At 37.9% G+C, this 21,157-nt stretch overlaps 1 protein-coding gene across 1 annotated transcript in view; it reads left to right on the plus strand.

Annotated features, from left to right (window-relative positions):
- The window catches only part of KLF8 (KLF transcription factor 8), an 84,905-nt gene that overhangs the window by 15,417 nt on the left and 48,331 nt on the right, over positions 1 to 21,157 (plus strand). The window lies entirely within an intron of this gene.

The raw sequence follows: 21,157 nt of genomic DNA on the forward strand, positions 1-21,157 counted from the left end.
CATCTTGTTTCATTTTTTCCTTCCCTACCCCCAACAACCTCCCACCCTGCCTCTCAATTTCTTCATATCAGAGAGATCATATAATTGCCTTTCTCTGATTGACTCATTTTGCTAACCATAACACCCTCTAGTTCCATCCACATCATTGCAAATGACAAGATTTTTTTCTGTTGACGGCTGTATAGTATTCCGTGTGTGTGTGTGTGTGTGTGTGTGTGTGTGTGTGTGTGTATCACTTCCTCTTTGTCTATTCATCTGTTGATGGACATCTAGGTTCTTTCCTTAGTTTGGCTATTGTGGACATTGCTGCTAGAAACATTCGGGTGCAGATGCCCCTTTGGATTACTACGTTTGTATCTTTAGTGTAAATACCCCATAGTGTGATTGCTGGGTCATAGGGTAGCTCTATTTTCAACTCTTTGAGGAACCTCCATTTTTTCCCAGAGTTGTTGCACCAGCTTACATTCCCACCAACAGTGTAGGAGGGTTCCCCTTTCTCCACATCCTCACCAACATCTGTCATTTCCTGACTTGTTAATTTTAGCCATTCTGATTGGAGTGAGGTGGTATCTCAGTGTGGTTTTTATTTGTATTGCCCTGATGCCAAGTGATGTTGAACATTTTTTCATGTGTCTGTTGGCCATCTGGATGTCTTCTTTGCAGAAATGTTTGTTCATGTCTTCTGCCCATTTCTTGATTGAACTATTTATTCTTTAGATGTTTGGTAGACTTCTGGATGGCTAGGAGGCCATCCAGCCCTGGTCTCTTATTTGTTGGGAGATTTTTGAATACTGATTCAATTTATTTGCTGGTTATGTGTCTGTTCAGGTTTTCTATTACTTCCCATTTCAGTTTTGATAGTTTATGTGTTTCTAGGAATGCATCCATTTCTTCCAGATTCCTTAATTTGTTGTCATATAATTGCTCGTAATACCGTCTTATGGTTGCTTTTATTTCTGTGGTGTTGGTTGTGATCTCTCATCTTTCATTGATTTTATTTTTTTCTTTTTGATAAGTTTGGATAGGGGGTTATCAATCTTATTAATTTTCCACACCTCCTAACTTCCAAAATATAGTTGCTTTTCTATTTGTGGAATCGTAGCATTTCTTTTCTCAGCTCTCTGATTTAGCAGGTGTTTGGAATGATTTGTGAGCTCTAGCTGAATTCCAGTGACCAGAAAAACTTAGGGTTCCCTACTCCTCTTCCATCTGAACTCCTTTCTTTCCATATATTTTTAAATTTTCTTCTTTACTTTCCTGGTTAACCCATTCATTCCCTGGTCAGATGTTCTTTCACCTCCATGTATTTGTGATTTTTGCAAACTTTGTCCTTGTGATTTCCTTCAAGTTTCATAGTGTTGTGGTTTGACGGTATGAATGATCAGAATCACTTTTTAGCTGTTGAGACCTGATTTACGACCCAGTATGTGATCTATTCTGGAGAATGTTCCATGTGTACTCAAAAAGAATGTGTGGGGCACCTGGTGGCCCAATCAGTTAAGTGTCTGACTCATTATTTCAGCTTAGGTCTTAATCTCAGGGTCATGAGTTCAAGCACCATGTGGGGCTCTATTCTGGGCATGGAACCTACTTAAAAAATAAAGAATGTGATTCAGGATGAAATGTTGAGAATATATCCCTAATGTTCATCTGGTCTAGTGTATCTTTCAAAACCATTGTTTCTTATTGATTTCCTGTTTAGATTATCTTTCCATTGCTTTAAGTGAGGTGTTAAAGTCCCTTATTCTTATTGTGTTATCAATGAGTTTCTTTATGTTTGTTATTATTCATTTATATATTTAAGTGCTCCAAGCTGAGTGCATGAATATTTGCAACTGTTAGATCACCTATTGGATATACCCCTTTATTATGATATAGTGCCCTCCTCTATATTTATAGTCTTTGGTTTAAAATCTATTTTGTCTCAGGACCCATGAGTGACTCAGTCAGTTAAGCATCTGCCTTTGGCTCAGGTTATAACCCCAGAGTCCTGAGATCAAGTCCCACATCAGGCTCCTTGCTCAGTGGGGAGCCTGCTTCTCCCTCTGCCTGCTGCTCCTCCTGCTTATGTGCTCTCTCTCACACACAAATAAATAAATAAAATCTTTAAAATATAATATAAAATCTAATTTGATATAATTATGGCTACTAGAGGATTTTTTTTATTTTAAAAATATACTTATTTATTTCTTCATTTATTTTAGAGAGCGAGAGAGTATTCATGCATGCACAAGTGGCGTGGGTGGGTGGAGAATTCCTAAAGCATACTCCCTACCCAGCCCAGATCCTGACTTGGGGCTTGACTTCACAAACCATAAGATCATGACCTGAGCCGAAAGAACGACTTAACTGACTGAGTCACCCAGGCATCCCTACTCCAGGCTTCTTTTGACATCCATTAATATCTCACAGACATCCATGCTCTCACTTCCAATCTTCATGTGTCTTTAGGTCTAAAATGAATCTTTTAGGCAGCATATAGACAGGTCCTGATTTGTTTGTTTGTAATTTTATTTTATTTTTTCAGTGTTCCAATATTCATTGTTTATGTACTACACCCATTGCTCCATGCAATATATGCACTCTTTAATACCCACCACCAGAATCACCTAACCCCTACCCCTCTCCCCTCCAAAACCCTCAATTAATTCCCCAGAGTCCACAGTCTCTCATGGTTCATCTCCTCCTCCAATTTCCCTCAATTCACTTTTCCTTGTTTGTTTATCCCTTCTAATACCCTATGTCTTTGGATTGAAGCATTTAGTCCATTTATATTCAGAGTGATTATTGATAGATATGTATTTATTGCCATTGTATTACACATAAAGTCATTGTTTCTGGAAATTTTCTCTGGTCCTCTCTAGTCTTTGTTGCTCTTGGCCTTTATATGCCACCCAAAAAGTCTCCTTTAATATTTATTGCAGGGCTGGTTTAATGTTCATGAATTCCTTTAGTTTTTGTTTGTCTGGGAAACTCTCTACCTCTCCTTCTACTCTAAATGACATCCTTGCTGAAAAAAATATTCTTGACTGCATACTTTTCCCATTCAGCAGGTTGCATATATCATGCTATTTTCTTCTGGCTGGCTAAGTTTCTGTTGATAGACCTGCTGAGAACCTGATTTTTCTTCCTTTGTATTTTAGGGATTTCTTTTCACTTGCTGTTTTCAGGATTTTTTCCTTATATGTGGATTTTTCAAATTATATTACCATATGTCTTGCTATTCTCCTGTTTTCTTTTATTCTGATGGGAGTTCTCTGTGCCTACCAGATTTGGATGTCTGTTTTCTTCCCAGATTAGGGTAGTTTTCAGCAACACTTTGTTCAAATGTATCTTCAGCCCTGTTTTCCCTTTCCTTCTTCTGATATTCCTTCAATAAGAATGTTATGCTTAATGGAGGTGCTGAATTTGATACATCTACTTTTGTGATCCTATATTTTTCTCTCCCTTTTCTTTTTGGCTTCATTAGTTTCCATAATTTTATCTTCTTCTTTTTTTTTTTAAATATATTTTTTTAAGATTTTATTTATTTATTTGACAGAGAGAGATCACAAGTAGACGGAGAGGCAGGCAGAGAGAGAGACAGAGAGAGGGAAGCAGGCTTCCTGCCGAGCAGAGAGCCCGATGCGGGACTCGATCCCAGGACCCTGAGATCATGACCTGAGCCGAAGGCAGCGGCTTAACCCACTGAGCCACCCAGGCGCCCCATAATTTTATCTTCTATATCACTTATTCCTTTCTCTACTTCCTCAATTCTTGTGATCGTTGCATAGAGCTGGTTTTGCATATTGGTTATAGCACTTTTTGTTTTGGTCTGACTAGATTTTTAGATCTTTTATGTCTGTGATAAAGAACACCCTGGTGTTTCTATGTTCTTCTCAAGCCCAGCTAGTATCTTTGTGATTGTTGTTTTAAATTCTGGTTCAGATATATTACTTATATCTGTTTTTATTAGATCCCTTGCCATACCTATTCTTGTTTTCTTTTGGGGTGAGATCCTCTGTCTAGGCATCTTGTCTAGGTCTCTGTCATCTGTGTGTTATGAAAGCTTGTTATGTTTCCTGCTATTGAAAGTAATGGCTATATTAAGAAAAGGTCCTATACTGTCTAGGGCCTGGCGCTTTAGGAAATGTTTCTGGCATATGCTGATTTACTCTGCTGTTTACTATTAGCTGCTGTTTCCCATGGGTCCGTCCTCTGCAGAGTTTCTCCATATCTGCTGTGGGGAGTGTTTGGACCTTGTCCAATGTATGGTGAGTTTTAACTAGGTGTTCTCTAGTCTGCATGTTAAAAGAACCTAGATCCTGGGGGGAGGAGAAAGATGGCAGAGGAGTGGGAGACCTAAATTTCATCTGGTCCTAGGAATTCAACTATATAGTTATAAAACCATTTTGAACACCTACAAACTCAATAGGAGATCAAAAAAAGAATAGCAGCAATTCTATGAACAGAAAAGAGACCACTTTCCAGGGGGATATATGGGAAGAAAGACCATGGGGGTGGGAGACTTGTCAGCCAGCTCCCCACAAGTGACAGAACAGCAGAGCACAAAGTCAGAACTTTTAGAAGTCTGCTCCCCAGGATGTGGCTTCAGTGGCTAAGGTGGGGGTGGGGAGCAGTGAAACCCTTGATGGGACAGTGTAGTCTCAGGAACCGCAGAGTCAAAGAAAGACTGAGGGTTCCTGAGTGTTGCAGAGCTCCCAAGTATCAGAGAGGGGTAGCCGGCTATACAGACAGAGTTGAGGAGTGAGCTCTCAGCTCAGAGTTTCCATAAACCATGATATCCAGCACAATCAGGCCACTGTTCTTCAACCAGGGACTCCACAAGTGGCAGATCCAGGGATACCCCTCCCCACCTCCTCCCCTGGGAGAAGCAGCGTGGGAGGGCATTGCAGGAATCTGCTGGGTTTGGAAACACCAAATGGGGCCATGTGCCAAAAATAGAAACACTCAGTTACAGGATGGGTGAGCATGGAGTGCAGCCAGAGACCAGAGAAAAAGGCGTCATTGATGACTTTTCTCTGAGGTCTAACTGAGAAGTGGGACCCTGAGTTCTCAGCTCCTCTGGGGCTGGAGATGGGAGGCTGCCATTTCATTCTCATCCTCCAAAGCTGTAAGGAAATCTTTCAGGTAACTAAAGCTACTACTCAGAGCAAACCCAAGCAGATTACTTAACCTGTCCCTGGCAAGGGTGGTGCAATTACACCTCAAGCAAAGACATTTGAGGATCAAAGCAACAAGCCCCTCCCCCAGAAGATCAGTAAGAGCATCCAGCCAAGAACAAATTTACCAAATTTACAAATTAGAACTGCAAAACTCCACTAGGAGAATACAGCACATAGAATTCATGGCTTTTTCCTCCCATGATTCTTTAGTCTTTCAAAGTTAAATTTTAAAAATTTTCTTTATTTTTTCTTTTCCTAATTATTTTTGAATTTTTCCTCTTCCTATTTTAATCAACATCTTACCAATACCTGTTTTAAAATCTTTTTTAATTTTCATTTTTACTGTCATGCTCTGTCCCTTCATTGTATTTAACCATGGGGGGTATATATATTTGTTTTTCATTCATTCTTTCTTCCTTTCATTAAAATTTAGAAATACATTATCTTCTCACAGACCAAATATACCCTAAATCTAGTGTATGGCTTTGTTTTAGTCTCCCGCCTAATCACATTCTCTCCTTTTAATTTTTTTTTTAATTTTTCCTTTCTTTTTTCAGCCAACTTCTTACCTTATCAATTCTTCTTTTATAATTTTTTTCATTTTCTTCTTTACAGTTCTATTCTGTCCCTTCATCGTATTTACCCTTATTTTTGTGTACATATGGTTTTCTTTCTTTAAAATTTTGGGAGCTGATTTCTTCTAACAGACCAAAATACATCAAAAATCAAATGTGTGGCTCTCTTCTATTCACCAGTCTGATCATTTTCTTTTGTTTTTGTTTTTTTTTTCTTTCTTTTTCCCCCAGTTGTGGGTCTCTTTTGATTCATTTAGTGTTTCTTTTTCTGGGATTGTTGTTACCCTTTTAGCATTTTGTTCTCTCATGCATCTCTTCTTCTCTGGACAAATGACAAAACAGAAAAACTCATCTCAAGAAAAAACAAAAACAAAAACAACAAAAACGAAAACACACTCAAAAAAACCAAAACAAACAAAAACAAGAGACAGTACCAACTGCAAGGGACCTAATCAATATGGACATTAGTAAGGTGTCAGAACTAGAGTGCAGAATGATGATTATAAACATACTAGCTTTGCTTGAAAAAAGCATAGAAGATACTAGAGAATATATTTCTGAAGAAAGAAAAGAACTAAAATCTAACCAAGTTGAAATAAAAAAGGCTATTAATGAGGTGCAATAAAAAATGGATGCTCTTACTGCTAGGACAAATGAGGCAGAGGAGTGAATTTGTGACACAGAAGACCAAGTGATGGAGACTAAAAATGCGAAGAAAAAGAGAAATAAATAACTACTGGATCATTAGGGGAGAATTTGAGAGATAAGTGATACCATAAGATGAAACAATAGAATAACCGGGATCCCAGAAGAAGAAGTAAAAGAGAGATGAACAGAAGGTATATTGGAGCAAATTATAGCAGAGAACTTCCCTAACTTGGGAAAGGAAACAGGTATCAAAATCCAAGAGGCACAGAGTACACCTCTCAAAAAAAAGGGGGGTCAACACCCTATCATAGTAAAACAGAACAGAAGGTGTTCTGTTCTCAGAGACAAAGAGAGACAAGTCTCAGAGACAAAGAGAGAATCCTAAAAGCAGCTCATGACAAGGGATATGTAACCTACAATGGTAGAAACATTAGACTGGCAGAGATCAATCTACAGAGACCTGGAAGGTCAGAAAGGACTGGCATAATATATTCAGGGCACTAAATGAGAAAAATATGCAGCCAAGAGTACTATATCTAGCTAGGCTGTCATTGAAAATACAAGGAGAGATAAAAAGCTTCCAGGACAATTAAAAACAAAAAGAATTTGCAAACACCAAACCAGCTCTACAGGAAATATTGAAAGGGGTCCTCTAAGCAAAGAGAGAGCCCAAAAGTAACATAGGCCAGAAAGAAACAGAGACAATATACAGTAACAGACACCTCACAGGCAATACAATGTCACCAACTTCATATCTTTCCATAGTTACCTTGAATGTCAATGGGCTAAATGCCCCAGTCAGAAGACACAGGGTATCAGAATAGATTAAAAATCAAGATCCATCAATATGCTGTCTGTAAGAAACTCATTTTAGACCCAAAGACACCTCCAGATTTAATGTGAGAGGGTGGAAAACAATTTATCACGCTAATGCACATCAGAAGAATGCTGGGGGTGCCAATCTTTGTATTACACAAATTAGATTTTAAGACAAAGGCAATAATAAGAGATGAGGAAGTATATTATATCATATTTAATGAATCTATCCATCAAGAAGATCTAACAGTTTTAAATATCTATGCCCCTAACATGGGAGCAGCCAATTATATAAGCCAATTAATAATAAAATCAAAGAAACTCATTGACAATAACACAATAATAGTAGGGGACTTTAACACCTCCCTCACTGAAATAGATCATCTAACCAAAAGATCAACAGGAAATAAAGGCTTTAAATGACACACTGGACCAGACGGACATCAGAGATATATTCAGAACATTCCATTGTAAGGCAACAGAATACACATTGCAACATTGTTCAGAAAAGATCACATCCTGGATCACAAATCAGGTCTCAACTGGAACCAAAAGATTGGGGTCATTCCCTGCATGTTTTCAGGCCACAATGCTTTAAAACTAGAACTCAAGCACAAGAAGAAAGGTGGAAAAAACTCAAATACATGGAGGCTAAAGAGCATCTTACTAAAGAATGAATGGGTCAACCAGGAAATTAAAGAAGAATTTAAAAAAAAAAATCATGGACACAAATGAAAATGAAAACACAACTGTTCAAAATCTTTGGGATGCAGCAAAGTCGGTCCTAAAAGGAAAGTATATAGCATTACAGGCTTTTCTCAAGAAACAAGAAGAGTCTCAAGTACAAAACCTAACCCTACATCTAAAGGAGCTGGAGAAGGAATAGCAAACAAAACCTAAACTGAGCAGGCAAGAGAAATAATAAATATCAGAGCAGAAATCAATGAAATAGAAGCTAAACAAACAAATAATAGAACAGATCAATCAAACTAGACACTAGCTCTTTGAAAGAGTTAATAAGGTTCATAAACCTCTGGACAAACTTATCAAAAAGAGAAAAGAGAGATAGAGAGAACTCCAATAAAGAAAATCATGAATGCAAGAGATCACAAACAACACCAAAAAAATACAATTATAAGAATGTATTATGAACAACCATATGCCAGCAAATTAGACAATCCTTTTAGAAAAATAAATGGATTCATTCCTAGAAACATATAACCTAAAACTGAACCAGGAAGAAATAGAAAACATGAACAGACTTATAACCCATAAGGGAAGTAATCAAATATCTCCCAACAAAAAAGAGCCCAGGGCCAATGCTTCTCAGGAGAATTCTACCAAACATTTAAAGAAGAATTAATACCTATTCTCCTGAATTGTTCCAAAAAAAAAAAAAATAGAAATGCAAGGAAAACTTCTAAACACATTTTATAAGGCCAGGATTACCTTGATCCCAAAACTAGACAAAGACCCCACTAAAATGGAGAATTACAGACCAGCATCACTGATGAACATGGATGCAAAAATTTTCACCAAAATACTAGTCAATAGGATCCAACAGTACATTAAAAGGATCATTTACCACGGTGAAGTGGGATTTATTGCTGGGCTGCAAGATTGGTTCAACATCCACAAATCAATCAATGTCATATGATACATTAATAAAAGAAAGAACAAGAACCATATGATACTCTCAATAGATGCTGAAAAAGCATTTGACAAAGTACCGTATGCTTTCTTGATCACAACTCTTCACAGTGTAGGGATAGAGAGTGCATACCTCAATATCATAAAACCCATCTATTTAAAAAACCCAGTGTATATCTTTCTCAATGGAGGAAAGCTGAGAGCTTTCCCCCTAAGGTCAAGAACATGGCAGTGATGTCAACTATCACCACTGCTATTCAAGAGAGTAGGACAACTCCTAGCCTCAGCAATCAGACAACAAAAAGAAATAAAATTATCTGAATCAACAAAGAAGTCAAGCTATCACTCTTTGTAGATGATATGGTACTTTATGTGGAAAACCCAAAAGACTCCAACCCAAAACTGCTAGAACTCATACAGGAATTCAGGAAAGTGTCAGTATATAAAATTAATGCATTCTATACACCACCACCAAGACAGAAAAAGGAGAAATTAAGGATTTGATCCCATTTATAATTGTACCTAGAACCATAAGATATGGTGCTCTGTTTCTCTCTCTCTCTCTCTCTCTCTCTTTGTGTCTCCCCTCTCTGTGATCAGGGTTCCACCCCCTCCACAGCACTGATGATTCTTTTCTCAAACAAATCATGTCTCTGCATCTCCCACCTTTGTGACATAGCCTCTTTTCTCCCTCTAGTTGTGTAGTTTGTTCTCTCAGTCCTGAAATCGGTTTCCTGGGAGTTCAAAATGATTTGATATTTACCTAGCTGTATTTAAGGGACCAGGAAAGCTTAGGGTCCTAATACTATGTTGTCATCTTTACCTCCCCCTTGGTATCTTTCGTATTAACTCTTTAAATGTTTGGCAGAATTAACCTCTGAACTCCCTGTTTCTGGGTTTTTGTTTGTTGTGAGTTTTTTGAGTACTTATTCAATTTCTTTGCTGGTTATTGATCAGTTCAAATTTTCTATTTCTTCCTCTTTCAGTCTTGGTAGTTTTTATGTTTCTAGGAATCTGCCCATCTCTTCCAGGTTGTCCAATTTGTTACCACATAGTTTTTCATAATATTCTCTCATGATGGTTTGTATGTCTATGGTGTTATTTGTTATTTCTCCTCTATCATTTGTGATTCTGTTCATTTGACTTTTCGCTTTTTTCTTGATAAGTCTGGCTAGAGATTCAAGTTTATCTTTTTTTTTTTTTTCAAATAACGACCTCCAAGTTTCATTGTTCTGTTCCGTTTTTCTGCTCTAATCTTTATTATTTCCTTCTTTCTCCTGGTTTCAGGTTTTGTTTGCTTTCTGTCTTCTAGCTTCTTAAGGTATAAGGTCAGCTGTTGGTTTGAGATTTTTCATGCTTTTTGAGGTAGGCCTGTACTGCTGTAAACTTCCTTTTAGAACAGATTTGCTACATCTCAAGAGCTTTGGACCATTGTTTTTGATTGACATTTCTTTTAAATTATATTTTATTTTTTCAGAGTTCCAGGATTAATTGTTTATGCACGGCACCCAGGGCTCCATGCAATACATGCCCTCCTTATTACCCACCACCAGGCCCACCTAACTCCCACCCCCTCACCTCCAAAATGCTCAGTTTGTTTCTCAGTGTCCACAGACTCTCATGGTGCCTCACACACTCTGATATCCCCCAATTCACTTTTCTTTTCCTTCTCCTACTTTCCTGGGTGTTATTCCTATTGCTCCACAAGTAAGAAAAGCCATATGATAATTGACTTTCTCTGCTTGACTTATTTCACTCAGCATAATCACCTCCAGTCTTGTCCATGTTGATACAAAATGTGGGTATTCATCCTTTCTGGTGGAGGCATAATATTCCATTCTATGTATGGGTCATATCTTCTTTATCCACTCGTATGTTGAAGGGAATCATGGCTCTTTCCACAGTTTGATGATTGTGGACATTGCTGCTATGAACATTGGGGTACATGTGGACCTTCTTTTCATGATATCTGTATTTTTGGGGTAAATACCCAGTAGCGCAATTAAAGGGTCATAGCATAGCTCTATTTTTAATTTTTGAGGAATCTCCACACTACTTTCCAAAGTGGCTGTACCAACTTGCATTCCCACCAACACTGTAAGAGGGTTCCCCTTATTCTACATCCTCTCCAACACACGTTGTTTACTGACTTGTTAATCTTTGCCATTCTAACTGGTGTAAGGTGGTATCTTAATGTGATTTTGATTTGATTTTGATTTGGCTAATGTTGAACATTTTTTCATGTGTCTGTTACCCACTTGTATGTCTTCTTTGGAGAAGTGTCTGTTCGTGTCTTCTGCCCATTTTTTGACATGATTATCTGTCTTTTGAGTTTTGAGTTTGAGGAGTTTTTTATAGATCTTGGGTATCAGCCCTTTGTCTGTACTGTCATTTGAAAATATCTTCTGTGGGTTTCCTCTTTGTTTTGTTGACTGTTTCCTTTGCTGTGTAGAAGCTTTTGATCTTGATGAAGTCCCAAAAATGCATTTTCACTTCTGTTTCCTTTTCCTTTGGAGACATGTCTTGAAAGAAGTTGCTGTGGCTGATGTCGAAGAGGTTACTGCCTATGTTCTCCTCTAGGATTCTGATGGATTCCTGCCTCACATTGAAGTCTTTTATCCATTTTGAGTTTATCTTTGTATCTGGTGTAAGAGAATGGCCAAGTTTCATTCTGCTATACATAGCTCTCTAATTTTCCCAGCACCGTTTATTGAAGAGACAGTCTTCTCTCCACTAGATATTTTTTCCTGCTTTGTCAAAGATTATTTGACCATAGAGTTGTGAGTCCATATCTGGGCTTTGTGCCAGTCCCATGCTGTCTTGGTGTGATCACAGCTTTGTAGTCAAGCTTGAAATCGGGCAACATTATGCCCCCAGTTTTGTTATTCTTTTTCAATATTTCCTTAGCAATTCAGGCTCTCTTCTGGTTCCATAAAAATTTTAGGATTGTTTGTTCCAGGATTTTGAAAAATATCACTGGTATTTTGATCAGGGTGGCATAGAAAGTATGGATTTCTCTAGGCAGTATAGACATTTGAACAAGGCTTATTCTTCCAATCCATGAGCATGGAATGCTTTTCCATATTTTTGTTTCTTCTTCAATTTCTTTCATGAGTGTTCTACAGTTCCTTGAGTACAGATCCTTTACCTTTTTGGTTAGGTTTATTCCCAGGTATCTTATTGTTCTTGTTGCTATAGTAAATGGAATCTATTCTCTGATTTCCCTTTATATATTTTCATTCTTATTGTATAAGAAAACAACTGATTTCTGTACATTGATTTTGTATCCTACCACATTACTGAAATTCTGTATGAGTTCTAGTAGTTTGAGGGTGGAGTGTTTTCAGTTTTCCATATAAAGTATCATGTCATCTGTGAAGAGAGAAAGTGTGACTTCTTCTTTGCCAATTTGAATATCTTTACTTTCTTTTTGTTGTCTGATTGCTATTGATAGGATGTCTATTACTATGTTGAACAACAGTGGTGAGAGTGGGCATCCTTGTCATGTTCCTGATCTCAAAGGGAACGCTGTCAGCTTTTCCCCATTGAGAATGATATTCGCTGTGGGTTTTTCATAGATAGATTTTAGGAAGCTGAGGAATGTTTCCTCTATCCCTATACTCTGAAGAGTTTTATTAAGAACGGATCCATGCTCTATTTTGTCAAATGCTTTTTCTGCATCTACTGAGAGGACCATGTTGTTCTTCTATCTTCTCCTATTGATTTGTTCTATCACATTGTTTGATTTGCAAATGTTGAAACACCCTTGAATCCCAGGGATAAATCCTACCTGGTCATAATGTACTGATGGATCCTATTTGCTAGGATCTTGTTGAGAATCTTGACATCCATATTCATCAGGGATGAATTGGTCTGAAGTTCTCCTTTTTGATGGAATCTTTGCCAGATATGGGGATCATCATAATTCTGGCTTCATTACAAGAGTCTGGAAGTTTCCTTTCTGTTTCTATATTTTGAAACAGCTTCAGAAAGTATTATTTCTTCTTTGAATATAATGGTAGGATTCCCCAGGGTATCCAACAGGTCCTGGGCTCTTGTTTTTGGGGTGGTTTTTGGTCACAGCTTCAATCTTGTTACTAGATATTACTCTATTCAAATTGTCAGTTTCTCCATTTCTGACTTAGAAGTTTATAAGTTTCCAGGAATGCAACCACTTTTTCTAGGTTGCTTAACTTATTGGCATATAACTGTTGATAATAATTTCTGATGATTTTTTCTACTTCCTTGGCATTAGTCTCAATCTCTCCCCTTTCATTCATAATTTTATTAATTTAGGTCCTCTCTTTATCTCTCTCTCTCTCTCCTTTTTTTTTTTTTTGATTAGTTTGGCCAGTAGTTTATCAATCTTATAGATTCTTTCAAAGAACCAGCTTCTAGTTTCATTAATGTGTTCTACTGTATCTCTAGTTTCTAACTCATTGATTTCTGCTCTAATCTTGATTATTTCCCACCTTGTGCATGGGGTTGGCTTAATTTGTTGTTCATTTTCTAGTTTTTTAATGTGTAAAGAGAGGTAGGGTGTTCTGGATTTTTCAATTTTTTTGAGGGAATCTTGGATGGCTATGTATTTGCCTCTTAGGACTGGCTTTGCTGTATCCCATAGGTTTTGGACCAATGTGTCTTCATTTTCATTGGTTTCCATGAATTGTTTAAGTTCCTTGTTTTCCTGGTTGATTCAATCATTAAGCATGGTGGTCTTTAGGTTCCAAGTGTTTGAATTCCTTCCAAACTTCTCTTGTGGTTGAGTTCTAGTTTCAAAGCATTGTAGTAAGAGAATACGCGGGGAATAATCTCAATCTTTTGGTATTGGTTAAGCCCTGATTTGTGACCCAGTACATTGTCTATTCTGGAAAATGTTCCTTGTGCACTTGAGAAGAATGAGTATTCTGTTGGTTTAGGGTGGAATGTTCTGTATATATCTATGAGGTCCATCTGGTCCAATCTGTCATTCAAAGCTCTTGTTTCTTTATTGATTTTCTCTTTGGATGATCTGTCTGTTACTGAGAGTGGCATGTTAAGATCCCCTACAATTAATGTATTCATATCAATATTACTCTTTATTTTGATTAACAGTTGGCTTATGTAGTTGGCTGCTCCCATATTGGGGGCATACATATTTATAATTGTTAGATCTTCTTGGTGAATAGTCCCATTAACAATAATGTAGTGTCCTTATGTATCTCTGACTACAGTCTTTAGTTTAAAATTTAATTTATCTGACCTGAGAATTGCTACCTCAGCTTTCATTTGAGGCCCACTGGTATGAAATATCCTTTTAAATCTCTTCACTTTCATTCGGATGTATCTTTAGGTTCCAAATGTGTGTCTTGTAGACAGCATATGGATGGGTCCTGTCATTTTATCCAATGTGCAACCCTGTGCCATTTTATGGGAATATTTAGGCCATTAATGTTGAGAATGATTATTGAAAGATAAGTTTTTATTGACATCATGTTGCCTGAAGTTGCTGTTTCCATAGATTGTCACTGTAAATTTCTGTTCTTTGTCATTCCTGGGTTCTTTCTTCTTTTATAGAATCTCCCTTATTATTTTTTGTAGGGCTGTCTTGGTGGTCAAATACTCTTTTAAACCTTGCCAGTCTTGGAAGCTCTTTATCTCCCTAGCCATTTTCAATGTCAACCTTGCTGGATCAAGTATTCTTGGCTGCATGTTCTTCTCATTTATTGCCCTGAATATGTCTTGCTAGCCCTTTCTGGCTTGTCAGGTTTCTGTGAACAGGTCTGACATTATTCTGATGGACCTTTCTCTGTACCTAAGGAATCTGTTACCCCTAGCTGCCCTCAGAAGCTCTTGTCTAAAATTATGATGCATCAGTTTCACAGTTAAGTGCCTCAACATCTTTCTAGATTCCTTAATCTTGGGGGTTGTGCTTTCTGCCTCTAGGACATGAACGCTTGTACCATTTTCCAAATTGGGGAGATTTTAATCCAGCATTTGTTCAACTATATCTTCTAGTCATTTCTCACCCACTCAGGGATCCCAATAATTCTGACATTGGAAAGTTTCATAGTGTCATTTATTTCCCTCATTCTGTTTTCATGGCTTCTAAACTGTTTGATGTAGGCCTTCTCCTGATCCTTTTTCTCTATCAGTTTGTCCTCTAGATCACTAGTTCTATCTTCTGCCTCAGTTACCTTATCTCTTAGATCAGATTGGATATCATTGATAGCACTTTTAACTTCTGCCATGTTGGCTCCTACTTCCACCCTCAGAGATTCTTTGTTGTCACTAATGGGTTTCTCTAACCTAGCCATTGACTGGATAATTGTTACCCTGAAGTCCCTTTCTGACATACTGTTTATGTCCATGTCCAGTAGTTCTCTGGCAGAAGGCAGAGTCTCTAAATTTTTCCTGTTGGGTGTTCCTTATTCTAGTCATTTTAGTGATAGGTTGTTGAGGGGATGTATAGCCAAATATATCAACCACGATCCAGGGAAGGTGCACCCCGGAAAGTTTTGGAATGATGGAAGTCACCACCAAATAGAAAGAAAAAATTTAAAAAGAGAGAAAAAGAGAAAAAAAAAAAAAGAGAGAACCCAGCCGACATGAACCCCCAAAGTAAGATTTATGAGGTATGTAAAGAAAAATAAACAAACAAAATGACCAACCAAAGAAAATGACAAGAAAAAAAATGAAGAACCCAGCCAAAATGAACCCCAAGAATAAGATTTATATATAAGAACAAAAGCGAATACACAGAAACACTGATAGAAGAAGATGGGAGGGTGGAAGGTTATTTTGGTTCTTCCTGGGCATATCTTGATGTCTTTGTTAAAGGACTCAACTTTTCAGAGATATGGGGAAATTAAAACTGATTTATATATAAAAGTAGTATTGAATAGGGAAAGAGGGTTACCTGCAGCATATATCTACATGTATATTAACCAAAAAGAAAAAAAAAAAGAAAAGAAAAGAAAAAGAAACCCAGGTATATGTATGAAAAAGTTCAAGTTAAAAAGTTATTATGGAATATGTTGTATTGAAACCTCTTGTAATGGTAAGTAGGTTAAAAAAATTAAAAGAACAAGAAATGTGAGAACGAATTTAAAAAGTTGTATTTATGAAATATACAGGTTTTAGGGCAATGCAGGAAGCTTAATAGCTTAATATATTATTTTCCCCTGATTCTGGGGTTTTACAGTTTCATAGGAACCCTGTGGTTGTTTTCCTCTTGTTCTTTTGGCTTGCCTTCTGGGAGAGAGGCCTGCTGCACTGTTTTACTGTCAGTCTTGCTTGGATTGAGTTGTCCTGCAGGTTATCAAGGGGCTGCAGTCTGTGAAAACCAGTTTTTCGGGGTTTTGTTCTCTGGAGGTTTTTGTTCTTTGGCAGCTTTTTGTGGCTTTTCAGGGGGTCAGAGTAAAGAAAGAATCTGTCTGCACCCAGACCTCCTCCTCAGATAGAACCCTCAGATTGTTCTCCTCAATGTCCAGAACACATAGACGCCCCCTCTGCAAACTCCGCTGAACAGCGCAACCTCCCACAGGCAGTGTGCACACCCAGCCTTGTATCAGTATTTGCCCGGTTCCCCCACTTGTCTCTGCACCTCTATGCAGCTAAAACCAAGAGCAATATTGTTCCAGGGAGCCTGCCTCTGGTGGCTGCTTTTGCTGGGACTGCTGACTGGTTCTCTCAGTCACAGAGTGGTAGCATTCAGGCCCTCAGCCAGTCGCAGAAGGCCATGTTCCTAGACACTGCCAGCTAGCTCCCACACCAGGCTCTCTCAGGTGTGGGCAGAAGGGGAGTGCTCCTAGTGGAGCAGTGGTTCAAGCAGCAGAAAGCCACAAGCTCAGGGACCATGGACTGGAAACTCCACCAGACTTTCTCTGGAAGGGGTGGTCGCCGGTAGTGGCCGTCCAGGGTCTGTGGGCTTAAGATCTTTTGCTCTTTTTGAGTGCTTTAACCTCACTCCAAGTTAATGCTGGTCCCCAATCACAGGGCACTTTCATATTGTTGTATTATTTTCTAATGGGTCACTTCTGGTGGTTCCCTCCCCCTTCTGTTATTCTCCAGTAACAGTCAGAGCATTCCCACTCTGCTTTACCTCTCCACGGATGTCTTCTGCCACCATGGAGATCCAGAATGTATAATCTTACACCCCAGGCTGATTTCATGGGTGTTCAGAGTGATCTGGTAGATATTTAGCTTACTCTAGGGGACCAGTTGGAACAGGGTCTTCTACTTCTCTGCCATCTTGCCCCTCTTCTCTCTCCGTTTTTCATTTTCTTATACTTTTTAATTTCTTCTTTGATTTCCTGGTTGACCCATTAATTGTTTAGTGACATGTTACTTGACCTCCATATATCTATGCTCTTTCCATATTTTTTCTTGTATTTGTCTTACAGATTCATAACGTTGTGGTCAGAAAAGTCACATAATATGTCATTGAACTTCTTGGATTTATTGAGGTTTATTTTGCGGTCTATTATATTTTCTATTCTGGATAATGTTCCATGTGCATTTCAAAAAGATGTGTATTCTATTTTTTCAATATATGTTATGAATATATCTGTTAAGTCCTTCTGTTCCAATTTGTTATTTCAAAGCCATTATTTTGTTGTTGATTTTCTTTTTAGATGATGTGTCCATTGTTGTAAATGGGGTGTTAAACGCCCCTGCCAGTATTGTATTATTATCAATTAGGTCCTTTATGTTTGTTATTAATTTTTATATATATATGGGTGCTCCTATACTGGGTGCATAAATATTTACAATTGTTTTATGTTCTTGTTTCATTGTCCTCCTTATTATTGTGCAGTGTCATTTTTTGTCTCTTGTTACAGTGTCTGTTTTAACATCTAGCTTTTCCAATATAAATATTGCTACTACAAGTTTCTTTTGACATCCATCTGTGTGACAGTTATTCCTCAGTTCTCACACTTTTAATCTGACAATGTCTTTAGTTCTAAAATTAGTCTCCTTGTAGACAGCATGTAGATAGGTCTTTTTTTTTTTTTAATATCCATTCTATGACCATATTTATTTTTTCCTACTGGAGCATTTACTCCAGTCAGTGATAGATATGTGGTTTATTGTCATTTTATTATTTGTTATGTTGTTATTTCTGAAGATTTTCTCTCTGATCCTTCTATCTGTCTCTCTCTCTCTCTCACTCATCCTTTTCTGTATTTATGTAGTGGTGTATTTGGATTTCTTTCTCTCTCTTCTTTGCATACTTAGTCTTTTTGTTGTATGGGTATCATTAAATTTGTATATAACCATTTCTGCATATAGCAATCTATGTGAAGTTGATGGTTGTTTACATTTGAACCCACTCTTTACTCTTCTCCTCTCCATGTTTAAGGTAAATTTTGTTAGATTTTTTTCATCCTTTCTTTTCTGAGTTCCTTGACGTTTTTTTTTTTTTTACAGAAATACTCATTTTTACTGCTTTTATGTTGGCTACCTCCAGCCTGTCACTTGTAGTGCCCTGCTGTGTGTCCTTTGTTTCCCAGGGCTTGGCACATCTGGGAGTGCACATGCAGAACACATGTGTTCTGCATGTGCACTGCTGTTTTGTCTGAGCTGCTTTATCCTTCAGGCCAATAGTTCCAGAGGCTGTCTTTCCCTGTTGTGAGAAGTATTTGGTCCTGGGATGAATGTGACATATTTTAAGTAGGTGTACTCTGGTCTACTTGTGAAATGAGAGCTGTCATCACCACGACTAGAACCAAAGCTTTGCAAATCTTCTGGGTTGGGGGACACAGTATAAGCAAGGATTTGTGCCTGTCTTCTAGAGAAGTGGGCCTTGACAGGGAAAGACTGGGAGAGGATGATTTCTGGAGCATGTGGCTTTGGTGTAACAAGTTAGGCAGTGAGCATTGGTCCTGGACTTGTTCTTTCAGGTGGCCCTGTACTTTTGCTGAGAAGGTGTGGGAAATGGCTCTAGCCAGTTCCTTTGCTCCCAGAGGGTCTCTCCATGAATGTTGCCTCTGTGGAATGCACTCTGAAATGAGCAAGTAACTTCCCTACTCTGTGCCTCAGGTGCTCCTCAGGTCCCTGTCTCCATGCTCTATTTCCACAAGTTGTTTCCTTGCCTTCTCTCCAAGAGCAATACAATGCTATCCAGATCGCTGACCTTTTTTTTTTTTTTTTTTTTAAAGATTTTATTTATTTATTTGTCAGAGAGAGAGCGAGTGAGAGCGAGCACAGGCAGACAGAGTGGAAGGCAGAGTCAGAGGGAGAAGCAGGCTCCCTGTGGAGCAAGGAGCCCGATGTGGGACTCGATCCCAGGACGTGGGATCATGACCTGAGCCACCAAGGCGTCCCAAGATCGCTGACCTTTAAAACTCTGCGATTTAAGTTCCACCTGTTGTCAGGAGTCTTAAAATTCAGCCCCTCTCACTTTCCATGCCAATTGTTATTTGTGCACTCCATGTGTGTTAGTCTGTCTCTCACCCTCCTCCATGACTGTGGCTCCCTCCTCACTGCAGCCACCGCAATCCATTTCTCTCTCAAACCACATGTCCAGTCTTCTACCTTCTTTGATGTGGCCTTTTCTCTACTTTTAGTCATGGAGTTTGTTCTGCTAGTCTTCAGATCAATTTCTTGATTACTTTGGATGATTTGGTAGTTATCTAGTTGTATCCATGGAGCAAGGAGAGTCTAGGGTCCTCCTACTCCTGCCATCTTCCAACAATCTATATTAAATCTATAAATATTAATAATAATTCTTAAATATCATCCAATATCCTGTCAATATTCAATTTTTTCCAATTGTCTCATAAATGTGTCACCAATATTTTCCCTCTTACTTTCTTTTTGGTCTCTGTATGCACTTATTTTTTCTTCAATTTTTCCTTCATTGAGGAGCTAGTTAATTCCCACAAAAATAACTCTGCACATGTCACTCTGGTCTTTGAAATAATTATATTTTATAGCACAGCCTTTCCTCAAACTCAACTTTCCATCATATTCCTAATATGCAAAAATAAAGGATAGTTTTATTTTGTTTAAGGGATGCATTATTGGGCATCTTTCATAATTTAAAACTCCTATAATCCCTCTGGAAAACAGCATGGAGGCTCCTCAAAAAGTTGAAAATAGAGCTACCCTATGACCCAGCAATTGCACTACTGGGTATTTACACTAAAGACACAAATATAGTGATCAGAAGGGGCACGTGCACCCAAATGTTTATAGCAGCAATGTCCACAATAGCCAAACTATGGAAAGAACCTATATGTCCATCAAGATGAATGGATAAAGAAGATGTGGTACACACACACACACACACACACACACACACAGGAATACTATGCAGCCATTAAAAATGAAATCTTGACATTTGCAATGACATGTATGGAACTAGTGGGTATTATGCTGAACAAAATAAGGCAATCAGAGAAAGACAATTATCATGTGGTCTCTATGATATGAGGAATTTAAGAGGCAGGGAGGGGGGTGGTTTGTGAGGGGATAGGGGAGGAAAAATTGAAACAAGATGGGATCAGGAGGGATACAAACCATAAGAGACTCTAAATCTCACAAAACAAACTGAGGGTTAATGAGGGGGAGAAGGGTAGAGAGAGGGTGGTTGGGTTTTGGACATTGGGAAGTGTATGTGCTATGGTGAGTGCTGTGAAATGCGTAAGCCTGATGATTCACAGACCTGTACCCCTGGGGCAAATAATACATTATATGTTAATAAAAACAATTAAAAAAATAAAACTCCTATAACCCAAATCTAATTATGATAGAGAATGAAGCCTTGTTTTGTTAACAGGATAAAATAGTACCATTATTTCCAAGACTATCTTCAAGGTCCAGGGTGTTGTTTGACAATAGCATACACAATTCACAGTATCATTAACCTTTACATTAGTGGAATTTTTAGGAATTTTTAACTAGGTTGAGGTACTATGGGTTTTTAAAAAGTATGTTACCTATAAAATGGTCATTTAATTCATACTTTTAAATTTAAAGTTGGATGTTTTTGTTTTGCATATAATACAACTGACAATACTGTATCATTATTCCCTAAGCATATTGTCTGTTGCTATATCTCTATAGACAGCAATATATATCTTACCCCTTCTCTGCCTAAAGAATTCTTATCAATTCTCTAAGATCCATATATAATAGCTCTATCTCCTTGAAGCCTTCTCTCTTCTTGTCTAGACAGAATTTATTTTTCTTTTTTCTTCTTCTAAAATGCCCCGCTTTATATCTCTGCTGCATCACTTATTATGGTGTGACTATTAAGCTATTCATATTATTCTATCATTATAGTTAGTATGTTAGTATGCACTTCATGGGTAAACT

The sequence above is a fragment of the Mustela lutreola genome, chromosome X (assembly GCF_030435805.1).
Source record: "Mustela lutreola isolate mMusLut2 chromosome X, mMusLut2.pri, whole genome shotgun sequence".
NCBI classification, from domain to species: Eukaryota; Metazoa; Chordata; class Mammalia; order Carnivora; family Mustelidae; genus Mustela; species Mustela lutreola.